Source organism: Pinus tabuliformis, chromosome 5_2 (assembly GCF_031772625.1).
Source record: "Pinus tabuliformis cultivar Carrire ecotype Pingquan chromosome 5_2, CPIR1, whole genome shotgun sequence".
In the NCBI taxonomy this organism is placed as follows: Eukaryota; Viridiplantae; Streptophyta; class Pinopsida; order Pinales; family Pinaceae; genus Pinus; species Pinus tabuliformis.
The window spans coordinates 388,244,144-388,267,152 of record NC_142306.1 but is presented as its reverse complement, the minus strand read 5'-3'; the positions used below and the strand labels follow the sequence as shown (position 1 = coordinate 388,267,152).

Genomic DNA, 23,009 nt, shown 5'->3' with positions numbered 1-23,009 from the left:
TATACCTCCAATTGAAGTTATAATTGCAACTTATGTTGAACACTAATTCATTTTCAAGCATTGCAAATCAATCTCTTTGAAGCATTTGCATGTATCATTATTTTAAATTGGGGAATTAACACAATTCGCATTTCATCTAGGCATTTTAGTGTAGGAAGGCCCCAAGCCTCATTAAAATTTTACCTCCAACGAAGTAGACATCTTAGGAATCCTCTACTCTTCTATTGACTCCTCACTATGAGATCCATATCATTGGGCAAGGGTGAGGTCTGAGGATTGAAAAACTAAATTGTAATCTTGTTGTAGAGCTAATTAATAAAATTAACCAAGAGCACTTTCCATTACTTTTACTTTACTTGTCTCTTGATGGTTTGAGTTTTCATATGCAAAGTCTATTCCAAAAGCAAGTATTGTAATCATTTCAAACAAGTGTTTTATTTTCATGTTTCAAGTCTAATTGCATATTGATGTCTTGGTTTAGCACTTCCTCTCTTTTACAATTCCAAGTTAATTACTAATTTTTGAGTTTTGGCAAGAATGTTTCACATGTTTTGATTTATAAAGTTGATTCTCTCAAAAGCATTTTGTATCTTACATATCTTGTGCTAACAATTCTTATTTACATTTCAGGGTTACTTTGTTTTCTCTTTTGAGAGCATTGCATTTTACTTTGAGCAAATATATCTTCAAATTGTTAAGCAAATTCCTTATAAGGCACTGGTTTTATGGTTTTTAATCATATTAATGATTGGCATTGTTATTTCAAGTTGCTCACTTCATATTTGCCCATAAATCCTTAAAAGTAATCCATTTTCACTATAACACTCTCCTAGAAACTCACGTCTTTTAATTTCACTTTTCGTTAGGGACCACCCCCCTTAGCTAACCTAGGAGACAGCTCAAACGGAGAGAGTTGGGATTAGTGTGATAGCCCCTTATCTGAGTTCCCTGCCACCAACCACACCTTGTAGGGTTGAAGGCTTTTTCTCACTGACTTGTAGGCGGCAGGGTCAACAAGCACTACAAGAGAGATTGTCTCAAACTCAAAAAGGACAACAACAAAAGAGGAAGGGAAGAAGCCCATATCACTGAATAAGTGGAAGACGCTGAAAAGAAGAAATCAAAGAAGCAGGAAGTAAAGAATCTCTACTATGATTGATAGAATCTTCTCCACTTGGTTCTTTTCAAGTTTTGTAAAGTATAGCTTTCATAGTAGAAAGCATTAAAAGCATGGTAGGATGCATCATTGTAGGAGATGGCATCATAGCACACGATGGAAGCAAGAGCTCATGAAATCAAAAGAAGCTTGAAAGATAGCTTTGGTAGAACACTGTGGCACTCATCATTAGAAGGAAGTAGCTCTTGGTAACCTCATTAGAAGCAAAAGTAGTACTTATGTGCAGAAGGAAGTCATCTAGTGTAGAGCTCATCATACATCGTTGGAAAGGAGCATTTGCAGGATAAGGATAATAAAGATCCTCCATTGGAATCTTCATTAGAAGCTTCATCTCTTGAAGAAGCAAGTGTCTCGCTAAAATACCACCTTGGACGGGATTCACTATTTGGAAGAATGATGGTATGATGATGAAGGAATGCAGCATGTCGAGATGGTTGAAATACTCTCAATCCAAGAAAGGAAGCTACTAAAGGAAGTCTAGATGACCAAAAGAAGAAAAGAGGTATTTGTGCATATGTTTGATAACTTAAGTCATATCATCATATAGTTGCAGATAACTAGGATCAATACTCTACCTCATGAGTATGACCAAAAGAAAGGGTTTTCTTCTGTGGGAAAGATGCATTGAAGGCATGATTCACATATTGACCAAATGAAATCAACATAATATGTCCTCATATGAAATATGAGGTGATTGACAAAGACGAAGGAACTATGATTGGAAGTTCCTGGGAAGCAATATGTGAATAAAGAAAACAAGAGATCGTGAAAGATGCAACTATGGTCACCTAGAAAAGGCAATCAACATCCGATGACTAGAAGAATTGGCCATGATATCTCCATGGGAAAGATACGAAGACCTTGGGAAAGTCTGGAAAGAAAGAAGATTCTTGACAATTGAATATCTTGGAGATGTGTTAATATATATGTAGGATGTTGATGTTGCAACAAGCAAATGTCATGATGAAGGGCCATCACAAAAGATAAGTTATGATGTGATGTTCATTTTTTTTATTTTGAACAATATATAGATGGGCTAATACAGGGCTACCAAAAAGGAGTCGTGAATGTCACCTACAACTAGTACTCATGTGGAGGATGAAAGATCCTTAAGGAAACATGATAAGGAAGTGGTAGAAGTATGAAAAAAAAGCAAGATATGGTCTAGTAGATCACTTGTCGATGAAAGGAAGGATGACATGATTGACATGGTTCGAGAAGGAAAGTGATGGATGGTCGATGTCCTACAAAGAAGTCCCAAAAGATGAAGGCTCCATAATATTAAAATGAAATTCATGACATCAAATGGAGGAGCTCTACAAGTAGCAGAAGGTGCCATGATCTTCACCAAAGGCAAAAAGTTGTTATTGAAAGCAAGTCCCTGGATAAGAGGGAGCTTGGACAAGTCCCTGGATAAGAGGAAGCTTGGGTACATTCCTTCATAAGAATGGGTATATCCTCCCTAGTTGAGAGGGAGATATAGGTACATCATTCTTGTCTTCACTTGGGAAGAAAGAATGGAGGATTGGGTAAGAATCTCGCATCTGATACTCTTTGAGGATGTGGTAGGGCATCCAAGATAAGAGTAGTCATAGAGGACCAATATTCTTTGAGGACTGGGAATCCAAGATACGAATAGTCCTGAAAGGACATGCCCTGTGAACACCCGAGTGGGGTATGTTCCTTGAGAGATAATGATGATGGTGTTTATAAATCATTGGTCTTGCCAGCATTGTGCTTTGATCTTCTGGAGAGATAGAGTTGTTAGTCAAGGCCTTGCTATGTGACAATGCTGATTGATATGATGCTATACAGATGGGTTACCAATCGCCTATATCTTGTGTCCTTTGTCTCATTGTTCTTTATGGTTTGATAGTTTGTTTGATGAAGAAAATACTAATAATAATCAAGAGAAAAAAAGAAGTTAATCTAAAGAAGTAAAAACACATCACAAGTTATCATCAAAGAGAAATCATCCTTCTATTTGTTGCCCTTAGATTTCTCAACGTGTTTCAATTAATTCCTAACCTACATCATGCTTAGTGCTTTTAGGCACTACTCTTTTAGAATTGTTGGTGAAGTGTGTGTAGATTGGGATACCCTCTGTGGCATTGTAGGAGTTGGCCTAAAGTGAGAGGAGATTGTGTTGAGGTGACAATGGGTGCATCTCCTATATGCTTATTGCTTGACCAGACCTTGTCGAAACTAATAATCTAAGTGGTACCAGGTGTCGCCCACCATGGCAACTAACATGTGGTAGGTGTCGTTATCACACCTCTTTACTCAGAGCTTGTCAGAGATATTACTTTATGGGGACAACCCTACATCCTCCCTCATCCACCCCACATGCTTACCATGAAAGGATCTCAAAGTTATTTGAGGGCCCTATTTCAAACTCATATTCAAAATCCTACTCTACTTTGGGCTAAGGCTAACTGAGTCAACGAAAGCTCATAACCCCTTGAATTATGTATGGATGTACCAAATCTAATTATATTATATGTTCAAGTGATCATTCTCATTCTTATTAAAGTGATTTGCCCAAGGGCACCTATCAAACCTTGTGCTCTTTTCTAATTGGGTTTTCTTTCCCTCTAGTGCAATTCCTCTCTTTGGTTTATCTATCTTCAAGAATAAAACCAACCAAGTGCTAGTAATTTTTCTCTTATTGTAGAAGTAGGGTTTTATGAAAAATCTGTTCAATTCTCTATGATGTGAATCTCAAAAATTACTTGGCATTATCTTAAGTTCATATTTTCCTATTTTGTAATTATGGCAAGAAATAGGACTACTTGAAGTGGCCAATGTCATTAGATCTCCTGCAACCACTACCTCTAAGATCATGTGTTATATGCTCAAATCCTTTTTATGTAGACCTTAAATACGGCTAAGTAGGGGTTCAGAGTCCAGACCATGTCATCGTCAAGGTATCATGGTCGAAGTTATTTATGAAACTTGAGAAAATGGAAGGACCTAACTGAGATGGTTGCTGTTTAATTTGAGGGAGCTCTAGGTCCTCAAGGTTCTTTCCCCAATTCCTATCAGTGTTGGGAGATATATATGGAGATTTAGCTAAACAGTTCACAAATTTCATTCCTTCAGAGGGCTTGTGGTTACAGTACTCGGTTGCACATGAGCAACTCATATTGAATTCCACCTCTATTAGTTTTCACTTAACTCAAATCGCTTGGTACTAAATGATTGTTTCCAAAGTTTTAAACTCTCGCTTTATGTACCCTTTTTGAATTTTCCATTTCCATATTATCACATTTGTTACCAGGCAAGAACACAAGCAATAACAATAGGAAAATGACCAACCAAGCAATAACACAATGCCAAAATTCAGCTAAACCTAATTGGCAGCCATGAAAATTTCCATGTTCAACACAGTTTTAGGACGTCTCACCAAGCTTATGATTGTACCTAATATTCTCATGCTCGAAGACAATTTTTATCCTTCCTTTAATTAAAACTTGGTAACCATTAATTTGCATTACCCTTCTTACTGCTATTCCAACAATCCTAATTAATGCCATACGCTCATAGCCAATAATCTTTGCAGGCTTTTGGTACTTATATGAGCTCCTCACTCTTTACGATGGTTATATATCCTGCTTGAGAAAACACTTCTTGAAGCAAGTATTCTATTTTCAGTGAGTCCGTATTATGTTAAATGAACAGGTCTCTCTTAACTGCTTCTACATACTTGAACGAGAAAATCTTAGTGCATCTTTTCCATACTTGGATATTTTTAGTTAAATTTGTTTTTCATTGATCATATGGACTATTACAGAGCCCACAAATCTCTTCTATTTCTATGTGGCCACAAGATTCTCCTAGTAGATTTTTTCCTATTTAACAGTGCTAGAAAAACTTGGAGATTGAAATCTACTTGAGTTCAACTTGTTCTTCATGTAAAAGATATGACATTCTAACATAGCAAGCTAATATTGTAGCGAATAGACCCTCTTATATCTACAGATCTGACAATAATCCAGCAGAAATTGCAGGGATGGGCTGAGTTCTACCATGATCCAAGGCTCATGCATGGTGGAACAATGCCCTTTCGGGTTTTGCCCAATTCTTGATTGACCTAAATTATCAAAAATTTGAACACAGTTCCTGATCAATGGAAACTATAACTTTCTGCATCACCCAATTATCGCAACCAGACACAAGTTTGCTACAAGATTATACAGTTGCTGTTCTACACAGGTGACAGATCTGTACACAAACACACTGATCAAAATTCCAAAGATTATAAGTGTCATGGTGAGACTCCAGCAGTGATTAGCAGTCTAATACAGCTGTGCATCTGCTATTTTCTGCAAGGTTATTTAAGCAGAAAAAATAGTCCAAAGAATGTACACCAAAACAAATTGTAGTAATATTTTGCTATTATCAACCAATCAGACACAATGATGGAACACAAACTACTTGAAAAATGTTATACTGTGATATTTTAGGCTTTCTTCATGTTCTTCCTGAAGTTTTCTTTATCTCTCTGTCCTGAAGATGAACTGCACATTGCATGTCCAAAATGTCAGCATCAATTTCTCAAACACAGTAAATCCAAAAACCCACAATATAAATACCATCCTTAGTTATTATGGAAATGTGAAGTTAGGACACTGCATTCCTCAATACATAAATACAACTAGGGCCGTTACCTTACAGACACAAAAACCTCTCAAAAAACAAGGCACACTCACCCCTAATACATAAACAATGTTTAGTACTAGGCAAACAGCCCTACAATTGTAGCAAACATAATTCAAAGAAAATATTATGGATCACTGACACCTGAGATTCAATTTGGGGATATATGTATATGAACAGACATGATGCTACTAAATGGCTTTGATGTTATTAGACTTACAATGCTGTTGTATGGTGTACCTCAATATCATTGACCAATTCAAAATAATATGGGAATCAGCGATCACCAATCTCTCTCAAGCTACTATCACTGATATGCATGAGCAGATGTTTGGGATGAACTGAACTATGCCTATAACATAACCTGAGAAAATATTCAAGAACCAACACGATGCTCTTGAAACTCATGGACATCCATGCATAAAAACTCATACTTATTTTGGACCTCATAGTCAGCTGGTTGGCCAATCTCTGTGAAGCCACTTATTGCCAGAATACTCAAAGGAACAGCTGGGCTGACCTACCCAGCCAAATCTAAATGTTGCAGTGCTTCTCATATGTGATATCAGACTTTGCAATCTTTATAGTAGTAACTGCAATTTAGAAACTAAGCTTAATTAAGATAAAGCCACTAAATGAAGCAGCTTATTTTTCTATTTCTATTACAGCTCCTATAAGAAAGAAAAGAATTCTCCAAAAGCTAGGTCCAAGGAAAACATACCTTCTGGTAGCAGATATGCACGACTTTTGAGATCCTCCTGTTCGGATATAATTAGATCTTCGCATTGGCTTCTTATAAGACATGGCTAGTTAGTAGTTCCTTCAAATTTGTGTATCTTTTGTCTTAGTTAGTTCCTTCACATTTGGGTATCTATTGTTTTTATGCTTCTCTGTTTCCAGCTTTCAAGTTCAGATCCTCGGTATCAGAGCTTTGACAAAGACCTTGCGACTGTTATCCTGGCACAATCAGTGTAATTAGTGTGTGGTTTTTACAAATAAAGAATCTTAGATACCTGCATATCATTACATCAACAAAATAAAATATCTCGAGTGGCTGATTTTTATAGATAATTTTTTAGCAGACCAGAGCATTGTTGCTGTGAATCCTGTAGAAGGTACCAGTGTACCAGTTGTACACTATACTCCCATTACAAAAGTTCAAGCTGTTAAAGTCATTATAGACGAAGTTATTAGTATCTGAACTTGTATAGCCAGAGTTAATAAACTAGCTAGATCTTCTGTGATTGGCACTGCAAGAGGTTCTAATGTTTCTGCTTCAAAAAATACTGTTCAATTAAACCTAATCAGCACTTACTAGTATGTGGTTTAAAAAATAATAAAATTGTTTCACTGCATCACAACACAGAGGAAGTAAATAAGAAGCATTAATGTTCTTATTTCTGTCATTAATAAAGTAGAAGATTGACTTGTCTATGAATACATTCCATCATTTGTATCATAATGATCTATCACTTTAGTGAACATCAAAGTTATCAGTACCAGCACAGGAACCAGACCAGTATCCACCAGAAAACCAGATCAAGAACTGGTCTACTAAAATATAAACAAAATATACAAATTTTAATATTATCTGTACCAGTGTTGCAAGAAGCGCCCCCCCCCCCATGGTTCCAAGCCCCGAAGCGTGTCCCGTACGGAAGCGCCTAGGAAGCTTGGCCGGAAGCGGCGCTTCCGAATTCGGAAGCGCCGCTTCGGCATTTTTTGCCGCTTCCTGGACTTTTCGGAAGCGTGGCGCTTCCGAAGCGCCGAAGCGCGCTTCGTACGGCGCTTCGGGCGTCGGAAGCGTGGCGCTTCGGAGGGGGAAGCGTACGCTTTCCGTACGCTTCTGGAAAAGCTTCCGGAAAAGCGTTTAGAAAATCGTTTTTTTTTTCAATTTTTATTTTTATTTTTGGTGAGTTTGCTTGTTGGGGGTGGGTCCACCTTGGGTTAGGGTGACGAATGAAGGCAAAAAAAAATATAAATATAGTAGATGCTCCCTCATGGTAATGTTAAATTCTTAAAGTAAAAGTGACATTCTCCTTTATTTTTCATTTTCATCCTTTTACTTAAATTTTTAACATTACCATGAAATGACTCAGGATGTTTGAGAGTGGTTCCAGCCTCATTGGACTTCATATGGAGAAAATAGAATTTCATATCCTATTCAAAATTCAGCAGACTTAATAGTTTTCAGGAATTCAGGATCAATGGGATTGTGGCATTTCATTAGATTATATCAAGTATGAAGGTATGCGATTAGCATTTAATCAAGAGCACCAAGCCCTATATGTACCTAGTGTTGGTGGTGTTAATTGTTGAACTCCTTTGTCACGTGGCACGCCCTTAGCAAAAAATTACCTTTCAATCAAGTCAAAATCATCGATCAAGCATCTTAAGCTTTTTCTACCATATTTTAAGTCTTGAGTTAGGTAGTTTGATCAAAATTGGGCAATGTTGACTAATATCCTTAGACAATCGAGGTAGAGGCAAAGGCTAGACAAGAGGAGAAGAATCTAGATTCTAAATGGTTGATGCTCGAATAATTAATCATTAATGTACAATGGATGCCATATCTATCTTGATTTATGCAAAAATATGCATGTTTTCATGTCTTCTACAATTAATTTGCTATTTGGGATGTTTGTTTTGAGTATAAATGCAAAAAAATATAAAAATATATATATATATAGCAGATGCTTCCGCGGACGCTTCGCTTCCTAGATTTTTGGAAAATGACGTTTCCGCGATTCCGCTTCCAAAAAACGCTTCCGCTTCGCTCCCGCTTCGTGCAACATTGATCTGTACCTCAATGATCTTTCACTTTAGTGATCATCAAAGTTACCAGTGCAAGCGGAGGAACCATACCAGAATCGGCCAGAAAACCAGATGAAGAACTGGTCTACTAAAATATAAATAAAATATACAAATTTTAATATCATCCATATCACAATGATCTCTCAGCCGACCTCTTACAGCCTTAAACTTGGTGTGAATTCAAGTCGTTTCTCTTGGAGCTGTTTATGGGCCATGACTTCACAGTATGCCGCCATTAAAGATCCATTTGTCATGTTTGAAAAGGGTTTTGAACCTTTGAAAATATATGAGGTGGCTATGTGATGTATTTTGAAGCCCTGTTCACCCACATGAAGGCCCACCTTGGAGTATGTTTGCACACATGTCATGTAGACAGTCCACTTTCAAAACTTATTTTGACCCACATGTCTACATAAAAGATTAATTGGGATCCTGATCCCATACCTTGTTTTGAGGAATAGCCCTTATGGAGGGCTTTTTGTGGTGATTTCAGGGCTTGTGTGTCCATTTGTCTGATGACATGGAGGTTAGAGTATTGAAACCAGATTGCCCGCTTTGGAGAGGTTTTGGAGGTTGTGTGTGTTTTGGTAAGTCCCTTCTTGGACAATACTATGAATTTTGGGGTAACCCACTTTAGAGGCTTTGGATGAGCAGATCTGAAGACTTCTGGGATAAGTTATGCAGTTGAAGGGCCTTTTGAGGCTGGGCATTGCACCAACACCCCCTTTTACTCCTTCATTTGTGAAGGGTCATCTTTTGAGGCCTTGTGCCCCTGATTTTGGACAAGTGGCAGGAATGCCCATAGAATTGTGTAATTTAGAATTAATCTGGGAAGAGGGCCTTTTGCCCCTCTTGAGGCTAGAATAGGGGGTAGTCATAATTTCTCTTTTTATACATGCTTGTAACAAGTGTTACTGATACTAAGTGTGTGAGCCTTGAGTGACCTATTAAACTCTCTCTCATTGCTAGCTAAGCTAGTGCTACAATGTATCCACCAGTACCCTCAGTTAACTTCCTAAAATGCTTAAACCCTTCCCCTGAAATATCATTAATTAATATTTTTACTAAGTATTTAAATTAACTAACATTACCTAACTCTCCCACTAATTAAGTCCTTAATTAATTAACCCTAATTAAGGAGATTGACTAGTTGGGGTTAATTAATCACAATGTGCAGTAAGTAAATAATGTTAAATAACTAAAGAAAAACCATATGTGTGTCTTAGGGCCCCCAATTGTTACATAACATAATGCTTTAATACTAATTATAAATTAACACTATCAACATGATGTTAATTAATCCAAGGTAAAATTAATAAACACTAATTATATCATATAATAGGTAATTAATATTGATTAATTAACGTTGTATTAGTGAATCATTATCTTACTCCCTTACATTAATCGTCATTTAATATCATTTTATTTAAGCCCATTAATGTTAAGATTAGTTAATCCACAAAATTGAAAATGTTGATAACTTTATTAATATCAATATTGTCAATATCAGCATCGGGATAAAATCTTAAGGGTATGGAAAACCAAAAAATCGTAAAAATCAAGAAAATATCAATAAAAATCGACAAACATTGGCAATATGAAGATACCCACCAAAACATTGGTAAAAAATGGCAAACATCGTCTAGGCCAAAAAATCGCAATTCCACGATTTTTTCGCAATAAAATCACGATGTTTGCAGAACTCATTAATATCAACCTTATACCTTTGTAAATATATACAATGTTCCACCAAGACTCCGGTGCAGGGAGACACACAAGGGGGACGTGTGGGAGTACCCTCAAACTTTAGGGAAATTTCAGGGGTGTGGGGGGACATCAGGGTATATAATTTTTTATTTTTATATATATATATATATATATATTGTTGGGTCCCTATAATACTAGTGATTACCCCATTACTATTGTAGTTATACCCCTTATTTATATTGTTGTGCCCCTATTACCCTCATATTGTTATTTCTGTGCCCCATAGAATCCCTCTATTGTTATTTTTGTGGCTTTATATTATTATTGTTAGGTCGGCTGGATTATATTGTGACTCCTTAGACTCCTATATATAAAAAGGAGGTTTTGTCATTTGTATCATCCAAGAATTGTTCATTTATGTAATGTAAAGGAGGTTGCCCCCTCGAAGAGGCTGAATTCTAAGGCGTTGATCTTTCTTTTCTATCTTTTCTTGAGCTGGTTTCATAACATTTGGTATCAGAGCTTTGAATTCTAGGGTTTCGCTGCTCCAAACAGGTCATCGTGGCATTTTCGCTATAACATTTTTTCTGTCATGTTTCAGAAGTCGCAAAAAAAACCCATTTGAGAAGAAATTGCGCTGAACCTTGGGTCCGAATTTCAGATCTTTTCGCGCGATATTTGCGGAGATATGCTCTGAGGAAGTTGGTCTTTTTGCAGACTCCTGAATTACATTCAAAACAGGTGACCTAGGGAAAATCGTCATAACTTTCTCTCTAGGGATCGGATTGAAATTTCGTAAGAAGGTACAGAAAGAGGACGGACTGTAGTTTCTTGTGTATCTGTTTCAGAACCAAAGGTCGAAAATTGTACACGTGGCACTTCATACAAGTTCACTCTTCTGGAAAGGTCTATAATTAGGTCATCTTGGGAGATTGTGCATAACTCTTTCTTGGAGAATCCAATTTGGATCAGACTGGTGGCATTGGAAGGAGGACACAGAGAGCTACTACAGGTCACAATTTCAGAACTAGATGATTGGAAAGTACAGAGATACATCAGAGGCAATATCAAGCTCCTACAAAGTGAAAAAAGGTGTGTAGATTTTTTTAAATTTTTGCTTAAGCTTGGTTTGAAAATTTATTTTGAAGGAATTCAAAGGGCATAGTAGAGCATTATTATCGGTAACTGATGCCCCGAAGAAAGAAAATGCAAACACCTAGTAAGGAACCTGAAAGCTCTAGCATGACTCATGAAGAAGAGGAAGAAATGCAACATGATATATCAAAATTACAAAACCAAGTGTAACAATTGTCCCTTGCACAAAAAGGAACAGAATCTAAGATGGATGGTTTAAAGAAAGATGTAGAAGCTAAGATGGATGGTTTAAAGAAAGGTGTAGAAGCTAAGATGGATGTTTAAAGAGAGGCGTAGAAGCTAAGATGGATGGCATGGAAGCTAAGATGAATGGCATGGACGCTAAAATTGATGGCATGGATGATAAGATGGAAGAATTGAAAATAAACATGAATAAGTTGCTACAAGAAATGGTCACTAAGGGTGAAAGAGTACTAAAGGAAACTCATGATGAGAACAAAAGAAATGTTAATCATGATTCCATAGACTCTAATGTTGGATCGAAGACTCACCATGTTCCAAAAATCGATATGAGGAAGTTTGATGGCAAGAATCCCGCCACATGGATACTACAGATGGAGCAATTCTTCGATCTCAATAATGTGCAAAACACACAAAAGGTACGTATGGCAACTTTATATTTGGAACCAAATCAGTTTGTATGGTATCAATGGCTTTGTTCTCGTAAACAATTTATCACTTGGGCAATTTTTACGGAAGAATTGATAGCACATTATGAGGATACAAAAAGAAACACTTTTTTTAGCCAATTGATAAGTCTCAAACAAAAGGGTTCAATAATGGAGCACATTGAGGAGTTCCAAAAATTGAACATAAGGGTAAAAGATATTCCAGAGGAGCATAGGATTGATGTGTTCATAGGGTCTTTAAAGGATAATATCCAACATGATGTTCGCCTTTGGGAACCCGATTCATTAGAGAAGGCATTCAAGTTAGCAAGAAAAATGGAAAGCAAAATTATGGCAACCAGGAAGCATACCACTCACAACTATAAAGACGGAAGTGTTGTTGCCCCTAGTCTTCCACAACCTATAAGGTTGACACCACAACAATTGGAAGAAAAAAGAGCAAAAGGGCTTTGTTACAGTTGTGATAGCAAATACACTAAAGGTCATAAGTGTGCTGAGAAGATATTATTCTACATAGATTGTGAAGAGGAAGAAGAAAAGGAGCAAGAAAGGTCAAAAGAAGAAGATATACTCCAGGAACAAAGCCTAGATGAAGAACAAATAAATCCGACCATATCTTGTAATGCATTGGCGGGAATTACCACTCCTCAAACCATCAAGATAGAAGGACAAATCAAGAAGAAAAAGGTAATAGTGTTGATTGATTCAGGAAGCACCCACAATTTTATTCATTGTAGGGTAGCAAAAGAATTGAATTGCTTCCTATATCCAGCACCAGAGTGTCAAGTGATGATTGCAAATGGAGGAACAATAAATTGTTCTGGAAAGTGCCATAATATCAAGCTATCCATGGGAGAATATGTATTGACTAGCCCAATGCTTTCCATTCCAATGGGAGGTGTTGATGTTGTACTAGGAGTCCAATGGCTACAATCCTTGGGTACAATAGCTTTTAATTTTCAAGAATTTTTCATGAAATTTTCTGTGGAAGGAAAGGAAGTTGAATTAAGGGGTATTGCAGGGAAACCAGGAAAGATAATCAGCTCTAATGGCATGACAAAGCTTCTAAAAAAGGAGCAAAGAGGTGTAATTGTACAATTATGTTCGCTAGATGTTTCCACATTGGAATCATCTATTTCTCCAGATCTCCAAAAAATCCTGGACAATCATTCCAAGGTATTTGAGACTCCCAAAGGTCTCCCACCTATGCGTGACCATGATCATGCTATTCATTTGATTCCAGGAAGTGTTCCTCCAAACATCAGGCCGTACAGATATCCCTATGTCCAAAAAAGTGAAATTGAACGTATGGTTGCAGAAATGCTAGAGGCTGGGATAATTCAACCGAGTCAAAGTTCTTTCTCAGCTCCAGTAGTATTGGTGCACAAGAAGGATGGATCATGGCGCATGTGTCCAGATTATAGGGAGCTCAACAAGCTCACTATTAAAGATAAGTTCCCTATTCCTGTCATTGATGAATTACTGGATGAATTGCATGGATCAATTTACTTCACCAAGTTGGATCTTCGTTCGGGATATCATCAAATCAAAATGAAGATTGAAGACATTCCGAAAACAGCATTTAAAACTCATGAGGGTCATTATGAATTTTTGGTCATGCCTTTTGGCCTTACCAATGCACCTTCAACATTTCAAGGTTTGATGAATTCAATTTTCAAACCATTCCTTAGAAAATTTGTGTTAGTATTTTTTGATGATATACTAATCTACAGCAAGTCTTGGAAGGATCATGTTGAACATGTTGACAGGGTGCTACAACTATTGGAGGAGAAACAATTATATGCAAAAAGATCCAAATGTTTCTTTGGAGTCCAGGAGGTGGAATATTTGGGTCATATTGTATCTCATGAAGGAGTTAAGGTAGACCCTAAAAAAATTAAAGCCATTAAGGAATGGAAAATCCCCACATCCATAAAGCATCTGCGAGGATTTCTTGGGTTGACAGGGTATTATCGCAAGTTCGTTAAGAATTATGGGAGAATAGCAGCACCTCTAACAACATTATTGAAGAAAGATTCATTTTCATGGACTCCGGAAGCAACAAAGGCCTTTAAACATCTTAAAGAGGCAATGTGCCAAGCACCGGTCTTAGCTACACCGGACTTCACAAAAACCTTTATTGTGGAATGTGATGCTTCAGGAAATGGAATTGGTGTTGTTCTAATGCAAGATGAAAGACCCATTGCTTTTGAAAGTCGTCCAATCAAGGGAAATTTTTTAAGCAAAGCTATTTATGAGAAGGAAATGTTGGCAATACTCCATGCACTTAAGAAATGGCGACCCTACCTAATGGGAAGACACTTCAAGGTAAAAACAGATCATGATAGCCTTAAATACTTTTTAGAACAAAGATTATCCTCTGAAGAGCAACAAAAGTGGGTCACAAAGATGTTGGGTTATGACTTTGAAATCATCTACAAAAAAGGGAAGCAAAATGTGGTGGCAGATGCACTCTCAAGAAAGGATGAGGATATGGAAGCATTGCTGTGTGCCATTTCTATTATTCAACCAGATTGGATAAACGAAGCAAAGGAGGAATGGAAGAATGACGAGGAAGTGTGGGCACTTATTCGAAAGCTACAACAAGATTCCAGTACTTCTGATACATTTAGCTGGCAAAATGATTCGTTATGGTACAAAGATCCCTTATACCTCTGTAAGAATTCCCAACTAAAACAAAATAAAACAAAATATTCTTATGGAATTGCACACTTCTCCCTTAGGAGGGCACTCAGGATTTTTAAAAACTTACCACAGGGTTAAGAAGGAATTTTTTTGGGATGGCCTTAAATCAGATATTCAAAAGTTTGTGGCGGAATGTTTGGTTTGCCAACAAAATAAAGTTGAAACAATTAAGACACCGGGTCTATTACAACCTTTATCCATTCCAAGCCAACGTTGGGAGGAGGTTTCAATGGATTTTATCACAGGTTTACCCAAGTCTGAGGGAAAGAGTGTCATCATGGTGGTAGTTGACAGACTTACCAAGTATGCACACTTTTGTGCATTATCACGTCCATTTAAAGCCAGTACAGTTTCTACTGCATTTATGGAAACAGTTCAAAAGCTACATGGAAACCCAAAGATTATTGTAAGTGACAGAGATCCCATTTTCACTGGAAATTTTTGGACAAAATTATTTTCTTGTCTTGGTACTCAGTTAGCTCATAGCTCATCTTATCATCCTCAATCTGATGGGCAAACTGAGATAGTAAACAAATGTTTGGAAGGATATCTTCGTTGCTTTGTATCTGATAAACAGACACAATGGGTCAAATGGTTGCCTCTGGCTGAATGGTGGTATAACACTTCCTTCCATACAGCAACAAAAATGACCCCATTTATGGCACTTTATGGGTACCAACCACCATCCATCACATCATATTTAAGAGAAAATTCTAAGGTTCAGGGAGTGGAACATCACATCGAACATCAACAACAAGTCCTCCAACTCTTAAAGGATAACCTCGTGTTGGCACAAAATAGAATGAAGCAACAGGCAGATCAACATCGCAGTGAAAGAAGTTTTGATGTAGGTGATTGGGTATTCCTACGGCTACAACCATATAATCAAATGTCCCTAAAGCAAGCTAAGAAGGATAATAAATTATCACCAAAGTATTATGGTCCGTACAAGGTGTTGCAAAAGATTGGTACTATGGCATACAAATTGGAGCTTCCTGCAGCGTCTCGATTGCACCCAGTTTTCCATGTTTCATGTTTAAAGAAGGTTATAGGCGACAAGCTCCCAGTTCAAACAATATTGCCAGAACTTGACGAGGAAGGAAAAATTATATTGGAACCGGAAGCAGTCACAGAAACAAGAACTCGACAGCTACGAAATCGATCAATTTCAGAGTATCTTATCAAGTGGAAGAACTTATCTGCTGAAGATTCCACATGGGAGGATGAATATTTTATGCAGAAGTATCCAGAACTACTCAAGCGTTGAGGACAACACTTTTTTGAAGGAGAGGGGCATGTTGGGTCACTATAATACTAGTGATTACCCCATTACTATTGTAGTTATACCCCTTATTTATATTGTTGTGCCCCTATTACCCCCATATTGTTATTTCTGTGCCCCATAGAATCCCTCTATTGTTATTTTTGTGGCTTTATATTATTATTGTTAGGTCGGCTGGATTATATTGTGACTCCTTAGACTCCTATATATAGAAATGAGGTTTTGTCATTTGTATCATCCAAGAATTGTTCATTTATGTAATGTAAAGGAGGTTGCCCCTCGAAGAGGCTGAATTCTAAGGCGTTGATCTTTCTTTTCTATCTTTTCTTGAGCTAGTTTCATAACATATATATAATTCAAGTTCATATTCATTGTTCAATAATGAAAGCATAAATATTAAATAGACTAATAGTAATATGGATACCAATACATTGAAAATTGAAATTTGATCCACACATAAAATTTAAATTCATAATTGAATTAAATAATGACATACATTGATCCATCCTCATCATTCATTTTGATACATACATCATTCATATGACATACTCATTATTCATCCATACCATGAGATTCAATAAAAAAATTCAATAATGAAATATTCAAATACATTGATCCATATCATTCATCATTCTACAATCTACATTGATTTAAAAATTAAATTCATCATTCATCATTCTAGAATCTAAATTGAAAGCAAAACATACTAGTATATTACCATATACCATATACTATATACTAGATATTGAAGTTTTGAGGGGGGACGCCCAGACGCACCCCTTTTGGGGAGTCTCGTCCCCCACATTGGGGAAACGCACCCCCTTGCGTCTCCCCAAGACTCCCCAAAAAGGGTGCGTGGGGAAATGCACCCCCAGTAGACTCCTCATCCCAAGTGCATGGGGTGCGACGGGTGTGTGCACCTGACCCTGGGGGACGCATCCCCATGGAACACTAAATATATGCATTAACCCATTAACACATTAAACCATTGCCTCTACAATCGACTCTTTAGGTCATGGCTATCCATCTAGGGATGAAAGGGGTGTTGGTCTTGTTGCCGCAAAATCTAGCAAGTCTAGTGAGGGGATTCACCAAGCAAGGACCAGACTCTATGAGAACAATGAGGAAGGATTTCCATTGACACTTTAGTGACCTCCCTGTTGTTGTTTAGTGGGATTTCAACCAGAAGGGAGGCTTCCCTACTATGGTTCAAGGTGACTTATTTTGGAGGTCTAAAGGTAGATAGAGGGCTTGGAAGCACCTAAGATGACCAAGATATTCAAAGTTAGGGTTCAAGCTCTCTAGGGTTAAACTTGTGGCAAGGCTGCTATAAGTTGAGGTTTGATTGATGTTCTTTATTAGGACATGCAATGGCATATAGCAGCCTTAGAAAAATCCTTGAAATGATCTTCAACAAGAAGGGAACCAAGGATTTCCAATAGAGTCTAGGGAAAATGCAAACAATAATGTTTTAGGGTTGTTAGATGTGTAACAACAATAAATAGGGATGATGTCAACCCTATTTGGGCATACAAGACAGTTTATGATGCTAGATTTTGCTTTACTAGGATTTACACATACTATCCTACAATTAAGAGCCACTCCCATGCAATAAAGTTACACTTTACATAGAAAGATGCCATTAAAACCCTAGCAAATGCCCTAGCCATTTAGGAGAAATAGGGCTTAAGAGAAATTTAATTTGATTTTAAGGTTATCAACACACTTTAGAGACTAGTGCATTAACCTACAATGGGCAAATAAAGTGTTAAGGGAATTAAATGCCAAGGAAGGACCTAGTTGAAGTAAGTGCATCCACTTGTAAAACCCTAGTTATTATTCTTGTGAGGGAAGAAATTAATTATAAGATTTGCACATAAGTAGTTACCTTATGGGCTATGAAGAAGATAATTCTACATGCAATAATGAAGCAAAGTTTCACAAATAATAAGCATTTAGTCATGGAGCAATAGAAACCCTACTTAAAACATTTAAAGCATGCAAAATATTAAAAAATAGCAATAAACTTACAAAATTCTTCCACAATATCTCTTCTTTCAATCCTAGAATAGTGTCTCCAAGCCAAAAATCACATCCAAGACAAATTGCATACCAAAAAGATCACATTATGCCTAGATAGTGAGTAACAATCAAGTTGCACGCTTCTGAGACGCTGAATTCACATGTGTGAATAATGAAGTGAGGAGGAGGCTCTCTTTCTATGATCCTTCCTCCACTCACTTTACAAATAAAAATAATTAAAATCCCTAAAGACAAGTTCACTTTTGTTAAAATTGGCAACTAGGGCCAAACTCCATGTGGGTCATCTTGTTTATGGCAGCTGATATTTTTCATGGATTCCTCTCATTGAGAGGTGAGGATTGATCTAAAGAATATCCGATTCCGATAAGTATTCATGGAGATATGAATTTATTTGTGTTATGGAACAATTCGTCAAGGTCGGCCAGCAACCAAATAACCCCCACATGTGGTCAACGTTTTAGTATAAAAGGAGGTGACTTGATAGTCATTTGTACACACACTTCACTCTTGATTTCTCTCCACTTGTTTTGGGTTTAGTGGAAGAGAAGTCTAAGAGGAGGAAGCCCTAAACGCAGGTCTAGAAGGAGACCCTATTCGCAGTAAAAGAAGGATGCCCTAGCTGCAGGTCTTGTGAAGGTTTGGCCACAGTTCAAAGGGAGATCTAACATGCCTAACAGTTGTCCCTAAACGTTGTCTTATCATACCCTAGATGCCCTAATCTATACGATGTTTGAGACAACCCTTAGACGCTGGAAAAGAGATGTCTAAAGGATGCCCTAACCAGCAAAAAGGGACAGAACAGCATGGTGTTTTAGGGTTGTTTCTAGGGTATGTTTGAGGGCCGAATTGCTATGAGGGAAGGCCGATAAAGCTCCCTAAAGGGCTGAGTCAAGGAGAGGCTGGTTCAGCCTGTGTGGTGTCTTGGGTGCAGAATTCTTGAAGGAAAGGTAGCATATGGTGTTGTAGGTGGGCCGCAGGTCCTAACTCTCTTTGGAGGGTAGCGTGGAGTTGTTTAGGGGCTATCTCTGCCCAGGACAGCAACCAAGGGTGCTAGCACCTCTTCAAGACTAGGCCGCAACAAAAGGGAGACTATTTGTGTAGGTATTTAAGGGATGTTGCAGCATGCACATGCCCTAACTAGGGACAGCAATACAGCAGACTTGGAGCAGAAGTTGTGTCAAAGATTTGGCCTTTTTTGGATCAGTGTGTTGAGTAGCCATGGGTACATGATGCATAGTCTGAGTACATGTTGTATAGTGCAGCATAGTGCACATAGGAGCAGCAATGCATAGCATGTTGTACAGTGTAGCATAGTGCACATAGGAGCAGCGATGCATAAGCATGGTGTAGATTAGTGTTGTTGGATGCAACAATGGGACAGCACGGTAATGGACATATAGCAACAACAAGAATGTATTGCAGCACCAGGGTGATGAGGTATTGTAGCAGTAGGATGATGAGGTATTGCAGCATGCATTTGCGCATAGTGCAATGAAGAGCTCAACATAGTGCAGCAAGTACAGTGATGGGTACAGTCATGATTAATGAAGTATGATGAGATGCAGCATAGTGATGACGGGTGCAGCATGATGATGAGGTGCAGCACAATGATAGGTGATGGATTCACCTTGGAGAATCAGTGGAAGCAGCATGTCTTCAACTGAGTTCAGCTACCTCATGTATCATCTTCTTAGAGATGATCTATGCTCTTATTTAGATAAGTCAAAGTGTTGACTTCTGTTGTATATCTACTATCTCTCTCTCTCTGCTGAACTATTGAAGAACATATAAGAAGAATTGATCAAGGTTTTCCCCACATTGGGGTTAGTCCCTAGCTAGCGCCACATCTTGTGTCCTCTTGTCTTGGCTTGTCTTCTGCAATTTATGTTTATGTTCTATCAGCAATTTACTATTATGTTGATGTGATTGCTAATCTGGAAAAGATATTGAGCTAACTGTGAAAATTGAAATAATTTGTTGTAAGCATAGAACATACCTAAAATTAACATGGTATCAGAGCTGAGGTGAAGACAAAGCCCAAGCAAGAGTGAAAGAGCAATTACCGAAGACAGTTGGGAAAGGACAAAGCCTCAATGGATTCCTCATCCCTCTTTAAATTCACCAAGGGTGAAGTCGAAGCAAAGAATATTATCAGAATGGCGCAGCGAAAGCTTCTGATGGCCTAGCTAAAGATCACTTCAATGGGAAGTCTGGATCTAAGGGTGGAAGGAAAGGCAAATGCCTTGTTTATAATAAGTTCGGCCATTATGTGAAGGAGTGTCCGAATCGTAGGGACACATCACTTGATGATGATAACAATCATTCTAGGGACATCTTCAATGATCAGAGGAATGATAGGTAATGCAGGTCATCAAGGAAATAGCCGACTCTTCAAAGAAAGCAAGAAACCCCAAGTATGAAGAATCAAATGTTGTTTCTGATAAGATAAAGAAGCATTATCTTACATTGGCCCTCTCCTCCACACTCTTTGGGAATCTGGCTTATTGATTGTAGTGCTTCAAGGTACTTCATCGGATAGAAGGGTGGTCTCTCTAATTTGGTAGAGATGGAAACAATCATGGGATTATACTTGGAGTCAATGCCACCTATCCCAGAAAGGGTGTAGGGAATGTCACCTCTCAATTGAATGAGGGTAACTCGATTCATTTAAAAGAAGCTCTTTATGTACCTGATCGCAAGAAGAACCTAGTGTCCATTTTGGCAATGGAACTCAAAAGTTTCAAGGTGGCATTCCTCGATGGAAAGGTACGTGTTTAAAAATAGAACTTTCAAAGATGCTTTTATCCTTGAGTTCAGAATTGGCAATTTGTATCAAGTTGCAGGAAGTCCATTGGGGACCATGCCAGTGGACACATCTCATCTATAACATCGGAGGTCTGCTTATTATGGGGCCCTACCCGATGTGAGCTAGAGGGTGACAAGGATGCCTGAATTCAAGAAGAGCATGAAGGTACATGTCCGAGATGTACCAAAGGAAAATCTTACAAGGGGACCATTCCCCTCATGTAGCAGGTCCACAGATTTGGAACAATCCGAGGGGTTTGAGATTCATGATCGAGAATCTCATGTATGTAGGTGGAAGAAAGCCCTATATGGCTTGAAGCAAGCACCCTAGGCTTGGTATGAAAGGATAAACAACTATCTGATGAAGTTGAGATTCACTAGGAGTGAAACCGATCCAAACCATTGCTTGAAATTTGTGGATGATAGACCTCTCATATTGGCACCTTATAAGGACAACCTCTTTCTAACAGGTGCAGACCCTCTCATTTACAAAAGTAAGAAGGAATTGGATTCCGGATTTGGAATGGTGAACTGCAAGCCCGTGACTACCTCGATGGATCTTAACTTTCAGAAGTTGTGGTAGGGATTCCAGATCTGACTTGGGAAATGCCTCTGAGTTCCATAAACTCATTCTAGCACTGATGTTCTTGGTGAACTCTCGTTCGGATATATGTTTTGCAGTTCGCATGTTGAGCTCATATATAGTTGAGCCTCACTAGATTGGTGCCAAGAATCTTTTGAGATATCTTCAGGGCACAATCTCTCATAGATTGAGATACACTACTGGAAATATGAAGCTGCATGATTATTCAAATGCTGACTGGGCAGGCAGTGTGGAGGATCGCAAAAGCACCTGTGAGTGTTGGTTCTCTTTGGGTTCTGCTTCGATATCCTAGATGAGCAGGAAGCAGAAGAAGGTTGCTTTGAGCACCTCTGAGGCCAAAAACATAGCTACGAGTATGACCTCGTGTGAAGCTGCTTGGTTGGGGAAGCTCTTCAGTGAGTTGTTTGACACATGATGGATACCATTGTGATCTTCTGTGACAACTGTTATGAATATAATTCATAACAAATAAATAAATGTAAATATAAATAATCAAAAATTGATTATGTTAAATAGTCATTAAGTTAAGTGAAAAGGCATGTCTAAAAGACATGCATAATCATGAAAGGTCACCTGCTTAGGTATAAAAGCGGGGCCTCATTATAACATTCATATCAACTTATACATTTTATATATATTAATAAATTATTATTACAAATACTTGTGTGTATTTTTACATATTAAGTTTTCAAGCTATCAGTTTTTGTGCTTCAGCATAGTTTTTATGCTTCAGTGGTATCAAAGCCATGGCACACGATATAATCACGCAAGTCTTTGAATGTTGTTCGTCACACAATGTGCTATTACATTCACGTCCTGAATGCATTGAGCAATTTAGTAAAATTCAAGAAGCATTTCAACGTTTAGAAAACTCATGTGCAGAAATTTCAACATGTGTAAAGAAAAATTATGCAGAGGAAGACAATAGCGACAGTGAAGAAATGAAACAAGGTGAAGCATTAGATAATTATAATGTTGAAGATGAGAATGACAGATATCAAAATGAAGATGTTGCAGGAAATGATCAAGATGATGATGCAAATGAAGAAGATGATGATGAGGTTGTTGTTATTATATCTAAAGAAATAACAAAACCTCTGTCAGCAGAGGCAGCAAAGGCAGTCAACAATAACATGAATGAAACCAAAAATCAAAGTGGATACGTGACAACTGGAGGTGAAAGCAAGGAAGAAAAAAATGAACCTCTAGAAATTATTCATGAAGAATCACTAAATTCTGCAAAAAATCAAGTTATGACAATTCCATATTATGATGAGAATATAGGTGTTCTTAAAGATAAGGATGAGCCTACTAGCGGGAACACTATTGAAGAAACTGAAAAATATGATGAACATGGAATTAATGACATTCCTTTTCCCTTAAAGGATGGGAAGGAACAAAAGCAATTTGAATTTTTTACAAATGGTC

General features: G+C 37.7%; 1 pseudogene across 1 annotated transcript in view; it reads right to left on the bottom strand.

Moving 5' to 3' along the window:
- Positions 1 to 23,009, bottom strand: part of LOC149159148 (polyadenylate-binding protein RBP45-like) — a 132,090-nt pseudogene that overhangs the window by 32,902 nt on the left and 76,179 nt on the right. The window contains exons 2-3 of the transcript XR_016261742.1: positions 6,558 to 6,793; positions 6,361 to 6,429 (exon numbers count right to left, since the gene is read on the bottom strand). The product of XR_016261742.1 is annotated as a polyadenylate-binding protein RBP45-like (transcript). The remainder of the gene's footprint in view (positions 1 to 6,360; positions 6,430 to 6,557; positions 6,794 to 23,009) is intronic.